Below are 15,213 nucleotides of genomic sequence, written 5' to 3'. Positions count from 1 at the left end.
CATTCTGAATTAGACTCTTTTAACTGAATTTTATTTTAAGCAGCATATAAATTTAGCATATAAATCTCTGCTTGATTTCCCTACCATATTTTAGCATTATTTGGGATTTAGGTCAGTAATCCTCACCCTTCTTTGGGATTCCCTTCTAGGTTACTCTCTTAATCTAATCAGGGACTCTTTCTCTCTCTTTCTTTTCCTCTGACCTTTGAAGTACAGTTTCTTCAGCTCCATTTGGTCGATCAATGGAAAAGGGCATTCTTGCCCATAAAACCTGTGTCTTTTGAACTATTCTCAAAGTCTCAGCTTTTGGCAAGCACTTGGATAGCCTGGATACTTGTTTGGGCCTTTTTATTTGTTTCATGTTCCCTGCTTGGTATAGCTCTGCACTCTACGCTCACCTCCATCCAGCTCCCTGGGAAATAAGGATTCTTCCAGCTAATGCACACTCTTTAGCATCCCCTCTCTCCTCTCCGTGTGAAGTCTTAATGACTTCTTTCTCTCCTCTTTACTCTTTTGCATGACAGGATTCTTACAAGCCTTTAGCTATTTTGCTGCTCTCAGAGGGAAAGGATTGTACGCAGATTTCTTCAGCGCCATCAGAGCACACTGGTACATCGGGGATTGTACCAATCCCCCACTGAGCCAAAACAAGCTTTTGCATCTGGGAACCCTGCCTGGGCTGCAACTGCTTCTTTCCAACATCAATACATCACAGAGGATCACCTCCAAGGCCAAGGATGTGGCAACCATGACTATTCATCATGAAACCTCTCACCGTGGGAGGTAATGTTGGCTGGAGGGCAGCTACAGGCTCACCAGCACGCTGCCTGTCATACGGTCTGGCTCTGGCTCTCCTCAGCCTTGGCTGTGCTTGCAGTCATGCTTTGCTGTCACACGTGAAGTTGCATCCTGGCAGTGAGGAGAGTAGCTGAAAAACTGCTGGGATTAGACAAGTCTGGTGTTACTATTAGTAGCTACACACACACAAACACACGCACACACACACACACAAAATTCTGGCAACCCAGGACATGCAATACTTACAAGAACATGATTCTCTGCAAATTATGCCCCTCTTTAGCCACTCTTATTCCCTTCCTCCTGCAAAAGGAGACTGGAATAAAAGAGAAGACTGAAGATGCTGAGTCCGCTGCAGACGGCTCTTTCACATAGACATTTTGCTGCTCACACCTTCCTCTGTCTGAAAAATTATGACAGGAGGATTTTGTCTAAATACTGCAGTCTTGCTCAATAACACAGCACTCTCTTTCCTGGGAAATGCATTTTACAGACCTCAGCTTCAAACTGTAATAGCTCTCCTAACCAGCGAGAAACACGGTGTTCATGTTAAAAGGTAAAAAAAACGTTTTGCTTTCCTGAAACACCCTTCTAATCATGAACAATCCAGATGACATTTTTCCTTGAAAGATGCATTTACATAGATGTTTTGGTTTGAAAGCAGAAAAATGTTCAAGAACCTGGTCAAAATTCAGACACCAGTCATGCAAGTCATCCTCTAGTATGAAGAATTCAAACAGCATTTCTAATCTGATGACCCTGAAATGCAAAAATCCCAACAGCCTGAAAACCCCCCAAAAGACAAAACCCCCACCCAAACCTTGCAAATAATTGTTTCCTCTTTGCTTGTTTAAAAATTCAGTCCAACAGTTTCTCACATGCAGCCACTAAGTTCTTATTTAAAATTTTCAGGATAATCTACTTCTGGCCTGCAGTGACATGAACTTGCTCCTCTACCCATTCAGCCCAGCAGATACTAACCTCTGTCTAAAATTGTTAGCTGAGCACATTGGCACTAAGAGCTCGCAGGTGCAATGCTGCCCGCCCCAGTGCTGTTGCTCCTGAGGTGAAGTCGGCCAGATACCTGGCACGGCTGCACTGCTTTTCATCTGTTCACGTGGCACCCTGCCCACTGGCAAGGGCTTGTGCCAGGCTTAATGACTCACCAGTGCCAAACTAGGAAGGGTTTTGGTGAGCATCCCGTGACATAGGCGTAGATAGCTCTGTCCCAATAGCAGGCACCGCTGCATTTGGGTGGCTGGGGCAGGGGGCTGCATCAGCAGCAGCGGGGGGCTGCATCAGCAGGATATCTGTTATCCCACAACAAAGAGGACTTTTGGGGGTTACGAATGCCTTTGTTGACTCTTGTGGGTTTCTCTCCTGCAGTGTTACCTGGTCAGCGGCTATTGAGCCTCAAAGGGAGCAGCGGGGCAGCAATCGGAAAGGCACAATTCCCAGCCACAATTCCCAACTCCCAGCTTCTCAGCAGAGCCAGGGACACAACCCACCAGTACAGCAAGGCCCGTTGCTGCCACGGTGTGCCATGGCAAGCAGGTATGTCAGGCTGCTTTCTTAGGCACCTGCCAGCAGGAAATACAGAAAGCTTCTGCTAGGCTGATCCTCTGAAAGCAGCAGGAAGCATTGAGATGGTATAGGCAGAGAAGGTGCTATTATTGGGTGTAAAGTTGATTTTATAAAAGGAAAATGGGTTGTAGCCTTGCACTGCATGAAAATCCTGAAAAAGGCCACAAGGTCTTGACCATCATTTTGCAACCTGCAGCTGCTCAGGCCCACCTCTGCAGAAACATAAAATACAGTAGTAAATGCCACACTGTGCCCTGCCCCGTTTCTAATTGAAAATAAGTTCCTTTACAACTAAATATCTTTTAGCAAGATATAAAAAATGCATACATAAGCCCATGGTGCTGGATGGCATGTAAGATGTACCTATATATTTTTTCAGACATACAGCAAAACTTTGAAGACCGTCTAACTTTTCCAATCTTATCCATCTTATGTTGATGAGCAATCAACATAAGTGTCCATGTTTGTCTTCTGAAATGTTTTTGTCCTGTGTAGTCAATACTAGGAAATAACTTGCAAAATAGTTATGGGATTGAAAACGTTCGATTGTTTTTTGATCGGCTCAGGAGCAGGATAATGGCCAACTTGTCAGCTAATTTATTCGCAATGAATAATTTAGTCTTAATTATCATCAGCTGAAGTTTTGTTCCCTTATATCTTTCACTAATCAACCTCACTTAGTGTATGGGGAATCAAGATAAATTCACCCTTTTAATTAGAAAATCAAAAGCCTTTATATGCTTCTTGGCTGACAACAGGTCTCATAAAAGTATGTCACCGAACTGCTGATGTTTCAGAAATTCTGTCTTATACATTGCAACTCATTGATTACACGAGGTTATTAAATTTCAAAAGGATGCCTGATGCCAGCACAGTAGCACTTCTGATCATGCTCTTTGACACCAGCCATCTTTTAGACATCAGCGGTCATTGCTCTGTGGCACTCAGGATGGGGTTTGAAGTGACAAGGCAAAGGTCGCATGGCACCTTATGGCAGGCTCTCATTTTTCAGGTGCCCTTAATGGGCTTGGTGCCTTTCCAAACAAAGAGATTTAAGATGCGCAGGAGAATATGATCCCCTTCTGGTAAAAGATGCAAAAGAAAAAAGGTTTTATGATATTTTACTACCAGAAATACCAGTCTTGATGGTGTGCTACTGTATTTTCTTGTTTTCTGAGTAGCCAGACTAGAGAAGGTGGGGTGATTGTTAAAAATATTAGCACAGGATGGAAGAAAAGAGTGCTGGCTCTCAGGTGGTGAAAAAGCAAGAAAGGGAGTTGTGTGGTTATTCCAGAAAAACAGATTAAATCAGTATAAAAACACAAGACATTCCACATTTAAATGGACAATTTTGAAGTGTTTTCTTGTACTAAAGAAACCACCTGGAAAGATATATTGGAGTATAGTGGTCACAAAGGATCGTTTAGGGACTCTTGAAGACTAGGAGATTGAGAAGGGTTGGACAGCACCCAGACCTGCGACCACTGAAGGAAGTCCATCTCTTCACTCCTGCTGCTTGCCATCTTGTTGGTTTACAACATCTCCAGCTGCAACTATGCTGCTAAATAAGACAGGCCAGGGAGCGTTTCCATGCCTCTGATGCGGACCAGCATCCCCACAGCTCATCTTTACCAGCTTGAATTTTCAAAGCCGCAGAGCAGGCACACTCAGCATATATGCTGGGGACATGCTACCCTGAGACCGTGCCGAGGCATCTCTCAGAGTACCAGGTGTCACGGGCCAGGGACCACACAAATAATTGAGCGGTGTGGCTGGCTGACCCAGGGCTCAAGTCCCTACCTGCCTTGTTTGATTTACCAGTAGACATATAGCCTTAATCTCTGCTATGGCATTGTACTGCTCTTGCTAACAGACAAGATAATGAGATTATGGGAGAAGAGGGGAGAGGGCCATTTACAATCTCACCTAACCCTATAGAAAATAGCTCAAACATTGGGGAGGTAGGGAAGGAAACAGGTTTTGCAGATAGATTCTCTTTCCCATTGGAAAGGCACTTGTACAAATGAAAGTCCCTCCTCCTTTTTCCCCCCATTTCTCTTCCTCTTTTCCTATTCTAAATTAAGCAGAGCATGACAAAGGTTGCACTATGCGCACATATCTCTCCCTCCCCAAACTGTCCAGCAACCTTTGTTCCTTTTTCAGGTTTACAATGAAGACAATATTAATACAGAACAACCCTCTGCTGTCCCAGACTCACAGAGACATTTGGCTTCATTAAAACTCAAAACCCTTGTCCAAGTCAGAAATACTTATTTAGGAAATGGAAACAAAGTGAGGGATTTTTTATTGCTTTAGGTCCACCCCTATTTGAGGTGATATTATCTAGGAGCAGCTCCCTTCAGGCACTTCCTGTTTTCTTTGATGGCCCAACCTTCTTCATGTCCGGTTGTGTTTATAAGTGGTTCTTCCCTGTAGTAATATTTTTAATAGATTAAAAAAACAACAACAAAAAAAAAGACACATGATTTTCCAATTTTTCTCCAGCTGTGGATCATAGTTAGATCCCCATAGCCTACAATAATGCAGTGTTCATAAATATGAGTGGTCGTTGTCCTGATAATGGCACCAATGCACTGTAAATGCTCTCCTAGCTTTTCATTTCTTGAAAACCTAGGCAGTTGTCCATTCTTATCAAAAACAAAAATGAAGAGTACAAAGGGCTTTAGATGTCAAACTCCAGAGTAGTAGCTGAACAGTTTCTAGTGTATTTTTGCCTCATAGTGATAACATCCATTGCTTTCACTGTCCCCAGGAACTACAAGTAAGATGAGGTCACGGTCAACTCTCAGATGGGAGACCTAAACTGCTAGAGCAGAGGTGTTGGGCATGCAATGCTGGTGACTCATTATGTGACACATTTTCTTGTGAGTCATGGCTGAATCAGTGCCCTGTCAGGACGCCGAGAGGCATCAGTAGGAGCTGTCTCTGTCTCCTGAAACCAACAAGAAAGTCACTTATTGACAGTGAGGTTTTTCAGTGCTTGTTGGCTGACATGGAGAGAACCAGGGAGAAACTGGAAAACTTTTCTCTAACAGGAGTGTCTCTCTGGGAACATGCTGTTTTTATTCTCTGCACCGTGCTTAGGTTCCTGCAGGTCTCTGATCTTGGGAGCTCACAGCAGGGTCCCATAGTCGTCACCTGAATAGAACTCCTGACCTGAGGTTCTGATGTTGTGCAGTAGCTTCCAACTATGCAGTAGGCACCTTCCACCAGGATTAAATTGTGGCATGTGCTGAGTTTTAGTCTGAGATTTTTCAGCACTGACTGATGCTCTGAGAGTAAGTTATATTATGCCATAGATTTTTAGATCAAGCCACTTCAGTGAAATATTTCATAATGGGAAGGACAGTGTAATTCATTGGTGTGGACAGTAAGGGGCTATAACCCTGACTGCCATACAGAAGACTACTCTGCCCAGGTCTAAGAAATTAAAATTCCACAGCACACTGCTTTGAGGATATGAACACTAAAATAAATATTTCATGATAGTAAACCAAAATTAATCATTGATGCACAAAAATACATATTTTAAATAATACTTAAAGCCAATGACATCAAGCAACAAAGACTCAACGTTGCAGCAAATAACTGTCATAGCAGTGTTATAAGCATGATGTTCCAAAACCCAGAACAAGCAAATGCTTGTAGAAAGAGCTAATATTTTTGTTAGGACATCTGCAAAAACTAAAAAAACTTTTCAGCACACAGTATCTCCATCAGCTCTGACAAAGAGGTGACAAAAACCCGAGACTAGAAACATTGACTTTTGATATAATGTTGTTAGACTGAGATAAGAATTGTTTGCCTGACAGAGTGTTCATTTAAATCAACTGTATCAGCTGATTTAATAAGAAGTATTATGCCTACCTGCACACTTTATGCTTAGAAGTGAAATGCAAACCATCACGTGTCTCATTGTTTATTTTAAGGGCAGCACTATTAGATCACATTGCTTATGCTGGTAACCTTAGTTTCCTTGACATTCTTTCATTATATACCATCTTCAATATAAAATTACTTTTAGAAAACAAAATAAACTGTATTATGTTTAAAATAAAAATGAGCACAAGCACCCTGTCTGCAAAACTAAGCAATGATTTGATGATGCCTGGGCAATGCCTTGTTTTGTAGGTGGATAGCTGACAATGAGAAAATAAACTGTGAACTCTGACCTTAAAATTACAACTTAAGAAATCATAAATATAAAAAGGAGCACATCAGACTATGCAGTTTACTTTTGTGAGAGACTTTTAGCATTTTAGAGGTATATTACTTCCCATTATTATGTGTCAGAACTTGACAGGTTAGGACCCAGGAATTATCCCAGAAAAAGCAGGCACGTTATAGCAATTAGTTTTAGTTATTCAGTGGCAGATGTTCTGTTGGAGTCACTGGGCTAATAATCGGCATCAAAAATAAAAATTCAACATCATGAAATCTTATGTCAAGCTTTTATTTTGTCTCTTATTTTGTTGAAATCAAAATGTTCCTACAAAATCTTTATTTTAATGAAACTATTTTCTGACAGAACACAGTTCATCCAAAATGCTTCTGACCAGCTTTTCACATACTGCTTTAAAAAAAATGCAGGAATCGGTAATTTCAACATAAGCCACAGCTTGCCTTTTTATTCAGTACTCTAGAAACACAGATAAGCTGTTCACACTATAACCTGAATCTGTGACATGTTTCCCTATTAAATTACCTATGATGTATTCAGTATGTTGTTACCTCTTTTTTCAGTAAGATGAAAGTAAAAACATTTCCAAAACGGGAAATTCCCTGTAGGCGGCAATTTGGAATTCATTCAGTCCTTTAATAATTGCTTTCAACTTCTGGAGACTCAGTTTCAGTGATGATAAATGCCCTGCACTTGCACGTACGACTTGATGATGCTGAGATGCATCGCTGAGTAAAGAGACTGATGTGTCAAACCCACAGGAAGATATTTTGCAGATGTCGTTTACTCCTGTAATGGCCAATGAAGTAAACACCACGGTAAATCACACAGGTGCATGCTGCAGTGATGACGGAGTTGTAGTGCGTGGCAATACATAGGATTTGGGTATCTCCCCAGTAAGCGGTTTCTGAGCCCTCTAGTGGCCCTCCCTGCGTTTCACTAGCCACCAGGGACGCCACGAGTGTGCTGAGATGGACGTCTCACAGTACACAGGGCCAGGGAACCAGATCTACCAGTTACCCATTGATAAATTACCAAGTACCCATTACATGGTGTGAGTGTAGAGGGTGCTAACAGAGAGCGTATCCTTGCCTTTTGCTTCGTGTCCCTCCAAACGGCCTGAGAGCACACATGGTCACGCAGAAATGGGATGCTGCTGCTGCCTGTCACAGCCACCCCGTCTCCTACACGATATGCCTTCCAGGCATACCAGTAGCTACTGGAATGTTCAAATTATGGCAGGCATCCATGCTGAGCAGGCATCCAGGTGGCCTCACTGCCTCCATTCATGCTGCTTTCCCTCCCAGCAGGGAGCCAAGAGGGGTTTGCATTGGTGGTATGAGGAGATGAGGTTGGAAGTACAAGCTGACAAGACCAGGGCTGGTTTTGGGCTCTCCAGCTTGGTTCTAAATCTGAGAGCACACGGCCACTGCCTCTAGCTGCTGTATCACGTCAACTGCCTCAGAACAACTCATTTGTCAGTCCTTAATTGTTTATGGCCAAATGATTAGTTCTTTTTCATGTTCCCTGAGAGTCTCAAAACCAGAAACAGCCGGAGTACTTCTACCCATGTGCGTAAAACAATTTCTGCAACTCCCCACCCACTTGGCTATAAATAACCCCAGTCCCCTGTGATTACCACATTATAGTGAGAAGCATTAGTGAGATAATTTCAGGCGCCCAGCCAGCTCGTAACAGCACTTTACATCCTGTCACATGGATCTCTTCTAGTATCTCCTCATGTAAGTTACCACCACAAAATAAATGCTCGCTTTGCTAATGCTGTGACAGCACATGTTACAGCATGGGACTGACAAATATACACCCCCCATTGTGCAGCACACTAGATAAACACAGCTAAATTTGGCCATCCCCGACACAGTCTACAGGCACCAGAGCTTGGTGGCAATCCCTTGGTGCTAGCACGAAAGACCGTTGACGAGCCCATGTTCAGGGCATCAGTGAAGGTTCAGCAAAGACGAAGCAGAGCTTAGAAGTATGAAAATGAAAAATGTCATCTGTCATGTTCAATTTAAGGGTCCATTTGCCAAGTGAGAACACAAAGCACGGCTGACTGAGCTGCGGTGTGGCATCCTGGGAGGACATGAGATGAAATTATTGGGCGCTGCCTTCTCCACTCGCTGCTACCTGACCCCACCAGGTCCAGGCACACGTGGTGGGGAGGAGGCACCATCATCCCATGCTGAGTCCTGGGACAAAATGCCCATCCACATCTGGCCCAGGACATCCTCCCTGGTCCTGAAATAGAGGCAGACCCTCCATGGTTCAGCACCTGCATGGCACAGATGAAGCTGAGCTTTCCATCTCTTCTCCAGTTCTGCACATCAGCCAGGACTTTTCTTTTTTCTGTTAAAGTTTGTAAAAGTGAACATTACATACACACAGCATTTCCAGCAAAAAGTATATAGTTAAGCTCTTTGCCTTCACACAGTCCCTGGCATTTTCACTTTATCCTGCCCTTTTCTGTATTTTTAAAAGGGAAAAAGAAAGAAAATAGATGTTTTACTCTCTTCCTCTCCACTTTAGTTCCTAATTTTTTTCCAATAAAAATCTGGTAAATAAAAATTCAACCAATCTCTTCTTAATTTTGTTGAAGTGCTTCACCAGAAGACTAATGATTCTGCTGTTGTCATGTAGTTTAGAGAAAGTAGTTCATCTCACAAACAAAATACTAAACAAAAGTTAATGCATTGTAACAGATATGACATATAGTGACATATTTTGTTGACAAATTAAAAGACCCTTGAAATACCAGATTAAAAAAATCATAGGATTTTGGTGAAAGCTTCTCACTCAGACACACAAAAGCTTGTTAAAAGCAAAGAAAGAGTTAGACTAAAATATGCATATCTTCAAAACATGATTACATTTTTTGGCTGTGTTGATGTTAGTATTTTGTAAACTGTAGAAAATTACTTGACTAAGTCACATAAAACTTAGGCAAATTTAAAAATCCAGACTATCACTCAAGGGATTTTATTTGATCATGCCTTGCTTAGCTTCAAAATTATTTTCTGCTTCAGTGGACTTTGTGGAAGCAAGAGCTTTACGGTGCATATCTGTATCTGCATTTTGAATTTCACACTACACACTGCAATTATATACTGTGATATTAACATCATAATCTGCTCTCTCCATGGTGAGCATACTCAAAGTAAATTTCTCCAATAAGTGACCTGGTAAAACTCATGTACAGGAGAACTGGCTTTTTGGGGTGTCTGGAGCAGTATGTGATTGAGTGCAGCAGATGGGATTATAGCAAAACTAATACAGGCCTAGGAAATTTCCTTGCAGAAGAAAGTGGTGGAGCAGTGATGGAGTTGGGATGAGTGGGGAGACTGAGAGTGTGGGATCCAACAAAATAAATAATCTTTGAAATCATAAAGGCAGCTGAGACTCAGGGATTTTGTCTGCAAAAATCTGGGCAGACAGTACACATTTATTATAATTAGTCTGACCTGCTGAATATATTATACAAGGAATTACCTGTCAACATTTTATACTTTGTAGACCCTTTTTGTTAAAAACATAGATTTTAGCTGGTTCATAAAGACTGAAAAAAGTCTTTAAAAATGTTAAGTACATGATTAGTATTGCTTTTAGAAAAAAAAAAACTGTAAATGCAGTTTTGCATCTTCACTTTAGATGTGGCTGGTTTTACAAACAAATTTGATTTAATAAACTCTAGGCAGGAATGGCAGCAAACACTTACGGAATATAAAAAAATAATTCTCCCTCTGAATTATGCATTCAAGTCACACCACAGTACATAGTGTTCTTGCAGGTTTAATGAAAATAAAAGTTTCAACAAGTTCCAGATACCACTGGTGAATTAAATATAAGTATTTTCACAGATTCATCTACTCAGATTCATGGATGCTATAGGCTACATGTATAGAGCACCTGCAGCTATACTGTTGTTGAATGGGCAAGGTGAGTACAGCAGAGACAGGCTTTTCCAACCCATTACATACAGTACTCAGCATATGACAGTGGAGATGTTCCTTTGAATAGGAATACATTAGCTTAAGTGGTCTGACTGAAGCACATCATTACCAAAGTGGCTTTCCACATATGTGTTCTGCAGCAGTGCAGGTATGGAGCTCTGCCACAATGAGGAAATCCCCATGCCTCTGCAAAACTATGAGGACCTGACAAGGCAAAGCATCTGCTGCTCACCCTCTACTTCCTTCTTCTCTTCTGGAGAGGAACAGGCGCCACCAGAGGGTAGTTTGTCTTACCTGGTCACATCAGATAAATTGACTTCTGTAGGCATTTACTTCATTGCGTTGGCTAGAAGAGGGACTCAGATGCCTTAGACTGGACACCTAATTTTTAGGTCACTAAAGCGGGGTGAGACGGATCCCACTTTCTGTTACTTCTGGAAGGATTGATACAGCCAGGCCATTTCTAGACCTCCAAAATCTGGGATCTGAGGTTAAACTGGTTGTCTGAGGTTCCTTCACGAGGACTGGGGAAACGGAGATGCCCAGGAAGATGGAGATGCTCTACAGCATTGGGCTAAACCACCTTTGGACGCCTGGGTTGCTCCCCATCATCCCGAGCAGCAAGTGTAGACTATTGCATATTTCTCATCCTAAAAAGCTCAAGTGAGAGGAAATCTAGCCATAGCTGCAGATTTGAGAAAGTATAAGATGACTGTTAGGAAGTACCCAAGAGATCACTTGAGTTTGCTGAGTGAATCATAGTATTTACCTGCCTGTGGCAAAGCCTGATCAGCGAGGTATCCGCATACCCATGGTTCATTTTGCCATGAAAGTGGTCCCCTCCAGATTTCATTCAACTCAAAACACCTTTGGTTTTTGCTACAGATCATTTTGTGCCCTGTGATCCTCCAGGCCTGTTCCAAACTCCATGAAGTTAAAAAACTTGACACCTCCAAATCTGAGCTTTGCATTCTTTATTGATTAGGTTCTCAGGTATGACATGGCAGAACAGATGCTGCAGAGAGGCTAACCTGCAGGAGCAAGCAAGAGCGTGTTTAATCCACATCACTTTTTTTTCCTACGCTCATATAAAATCTCACATATTCTGCTCTATTATTAGCACATTTGTATAATCTTCCCTGGCTACATTCTGAAATGCAGTATAAAAAAGCGTTTCCACAACAGTAGCAAAATGCTCATTTCGCAACCGTGAAGCTCTTTGTCGTTCCACAGATGGAGCTTTATTGTTGTATACTAATCCTTTTTTATTCCAATAACTTCTCAGTACTTGTATGTTTCACATATTTTTCCTAGAACTCTTCCAAAAAGGGCAAAATAAAAGAAAAAGTAAAACCCAGCTTCCTAGAGATCTTCCACAAATTGTCTTTCCAAGATTATCGCATTAGCACAGCAGATTAGCTTGATAGATTGAATATAATACCCTCTCATTTTAGCTAATGCTGCTTTACTGAGGGGGCTAACAAAATTAATTCTAACCAGGACAGGATTACCTGACAGAGTAACTGAGAAATTTTGTGTGCTTACAGATAGGATGAAGCAGATTGACTCATTTCTTTGCTCTGTTTGCATTACTTTGTTGGAAATTACTTATCCCTGGACTGTTGTTGGCAAGAGGCTGTGGTGATCTCTCACCTCCCAGAGGGGTTTCACTGACAGGTCCTGCAGCTGAAGGCTCACCCTCAAGCAAAATATGTGTTTTAACAACATCTCTGGCCTCAGTCCCTCGTTGCCGGCACTTGCCTGCCCTTGCACAGAGTGGGGCAGCCACTGGCGGGATGCTGGTCCAAGAAGCTGAATCGCTTGCCCAGCAGCCTGCCCAGATGACAGGCTTTTGCCCTCCCCACTCTGGGCTCATCCTATGGCTTCCAGGGCATATTTTTAGCTTTTACCTTCTTCACTGAATGATGGCAACCCCCACAGGGCCAGGGCCAAACCACCTCTCGGTTTATCCTGTCGCTGTCGGACTCTAAGATCAGTGGGCAGCCTGCCAGCCCGGACATCCTGCGGCTGCTCTGGGAGGTTTCGCACTGTCTGGGTAACCTCACATTTACTCTGCAGTGGACAGTCACAGGTTAGCAGGCACGTACAGAGGCTGTGCCAAGGCACAAGAGCCAAATACATCTGGGCAGCAATAACAAGGCAGTCACTGGGTGAGTGGCAGGGCTATAGTTGGCCCAACCTGTAGTAAAGCAGAAGCCAGTGCGTGGGTAACCTTCCTCTAAAAGACAAACAAACTCCAGACCTTCTCATCTCTTTAATTATATGGTTGCTACCAACAGTTTAAGCAAACAGCTTTTTTTTTTTCTTTAATGCTCATCGTTGCTGTGACCATGCTGTGGAGCCTCATGCATTTCAAAGGCTTTCTCTGCTAGCAGAGACTGGGTGGCCATAGCAAGGCATCTTTGAAGAAGAAATGCTAGCAGTGAAAAACTTTTGTAGCTTGCTGCTGGCTTCAGACAATCTCCACAGTGTTAAAAAGCAAGAGAGGACGTGAAAGAGGGAAGATTCAAGCCACAAGAAAAGACTAATGGGAGATCAGATTACATATCCTAAGAAAGTCCTGTATGTGGGGATGAGGATAAGTGACAAAAGGGCTCTCATTCTCAGGGAGTTTAAATTATTAATATCCTTGTAGAGAAGCCACTGTAAGGTTTTTTTCTACTCTCAGATATAGTGAAAAACATGTCAAATGCAAGCAAGTATTGAAGAACAAAATAATGATAGCAATCTACATGGGAAGGCATAGCAATCTCACTGGGAAGGAAGAAAATCCTTTATTGAGAGCTAAGCCTTATAACACGTAAACCTTGTTCTCTGGTACTTTTTTCCATGGACTTTAAATCACTTTAGCAAGGAGCCTAGGTTCCCCTATTTTACAAAGGAGGGAGCTGAAAGAAGTTAGACACAAGTCTTTTAACAGGTGATCACTCATTTTCTTTGCCCAGGTTGACATCTCTGCAGCCTGGCTTTTAAAAATTGTGGAGGACCACAGACTCCATCTGATTAATTTGCTTTGGAAGAGCTTGAGCAGGATTGGCATGACCAAATTCACCCCAAGTCACAGTAGGAGAGTGTGAAATGACAAGTGTATTTCACAGTTCAGCTTGGCACCCCTCTCTAGGGAATATGTGCTAGACATTAGTTCTAGTCAAGCCATTTTGACAAAAACCAAGAGCTAACATATGCAACGGCAAAACTAAGAATATAAATAAATGTTGCAATCCAACTCTGTTAGTCTGTCTTAAAATAGCCTGCCCTATAATAATAACGCTGCTACATATATATAACTGACAGCAGGACGGACTGTCAAGCAGATTTGAAGCATAACCATTGTTGAGACTGTTTGGTGTTCCTATACTTTGGCCGCTCTCCCTTTCCAAGCTGCCTGACAGCTCTTTGGGAAGTGGGATGCACAACCTGTGCAAGCAAACCTCAGGCTGTGGCTGGGCCATGCAGTAAGGGTGTTTGTCAGGTTCCTGGAGCCAGAACAAAACAACACTAGGTACCAGCATGTGTCCTGTTTAACACACTCATGAGTTCAACCTTGCTCAAAAAGTATTAACAAGTTAACTCCGCACCAGAGTGCTTAGGTCTGATCATGTACTCTCTCTCTGGGCTACTTCCAGTTTCTATCAGATCAGGTAATGCCTGTGTTCCCACAGCTGGGCTGGAAGCATGAAGTTTCTGTCATGTGGGTGAGTTAGCCCATCTCCAGCCTGTGGACATGCCTGGACAAGGCTGGAGTTGTGCTCCTCCAGGCTTCAACATTAATCTGGAATTAATGAATGAGGGATGCCAGGCTCACTGACTTCTGCAGGACAGCATAAAGGACTAAGCACTAGTGAAAGAGTTGTGTCCAAGCCTGAGAGGTTGTCTCTGTAAGCCTTTGGTTTGACTTAAACACACATACTTCCTTTTTCAAATGACATTTTGTCCTCGTGAATGTTGTGGTACTGACAACCAACTTCACTCAGCAATAAACCTCCCGTTAAGAGTGCAAAATACACTGCCCTGGCAGTCTGCCCGCAGCCTGTTTTGCTAAGGTTTGCCTTAAATGGAAGTCCGCATTCCCTCCATGATGAGCCTGCGATGGAGATGCCTCTGGCACACAGACCACGAGACCTGCCCAGGAGCAGGGTGGACGCAGAGGTAGGGAGCCAGGTGCCTGGGTGCAGGGAGAGGGACTCTGGGAGCAGAGCTACAGGAGCAGCTGGAGGCTGAGGAAAGAGGTACTGTTTCCAGCATCTTATTGGAAACTTCAAAATGAATACGGCAAAGCCTATCCTAGACTAGCCCAGACAGTGTACAGATCACACATGTCACAGAATCACAGAATGGTAGGGACTGGGAGCAGGAGGCACAGGAACACATCCAGGCGGGTTTTGAATGTCTCCAGGGAAGGAGACTCCACAGCCTCCCTGGGCAGCCTGTGCCACTGCTCTGTCACCCTCACAGTAAGGAAGTTTCTCCTCATATTCAGTCAAACAGTTCTACTTCTTTACGTCAACACTGTAAACCAGTAAACAAATATATGTTTTGCTTTTCAGAATTTTAATCTCTGCGTTGCTCTATGTTGATTTTTCCTGTTGGAAGAAACTACCGCAGGTCCTGTGAGTCTCCTCTCACAAGTGTCCCTTTAAA

The 15,213-nt window shown here is 42.8% G+C and overlaps 1 long non-coding RNA gene across 1 annotated transcript; it reads left to right on the top strand.

Moving 5' to 3' along the window:
• The first annotated feature begins 690 nt into the window (after window positions 1-690).
• On the top strand, window positions 691-8,905 carry LOC135313058 (uncharacterized). Its single transcript, XR_010372630.1, has 3 exons — window positions 691-783; window positions 2,185-2,352; window positions 8,621-8,905. It is a non-coding gene; the product is annotated as an uncharacterized LOC135313058 (long non-coding RNA).
• Window positions 8,906-15,213: the final 6,308 nt, after the last annotated feature.

Source organism: Phalacrocorax carbo, chromosome 1, assembly GCF_963921805.1.
Source record: "Phalacrocorax carbo chromosome 1, bPhaCar2.1, whole genome shotgun sequence".
Classification (NCBI taxonomy): Eukaryota; Metazoa; Chordata; class Aves; order Suliformes; family Phalacrocoracidae; genus Phalacrocorax; species Phalacrocorax carbo.
The sequence above is the reverse complement of the archived record's forward strand: the minus strand, read 5'-3'. Positions and strand labels throughout refer to the sequence as shown.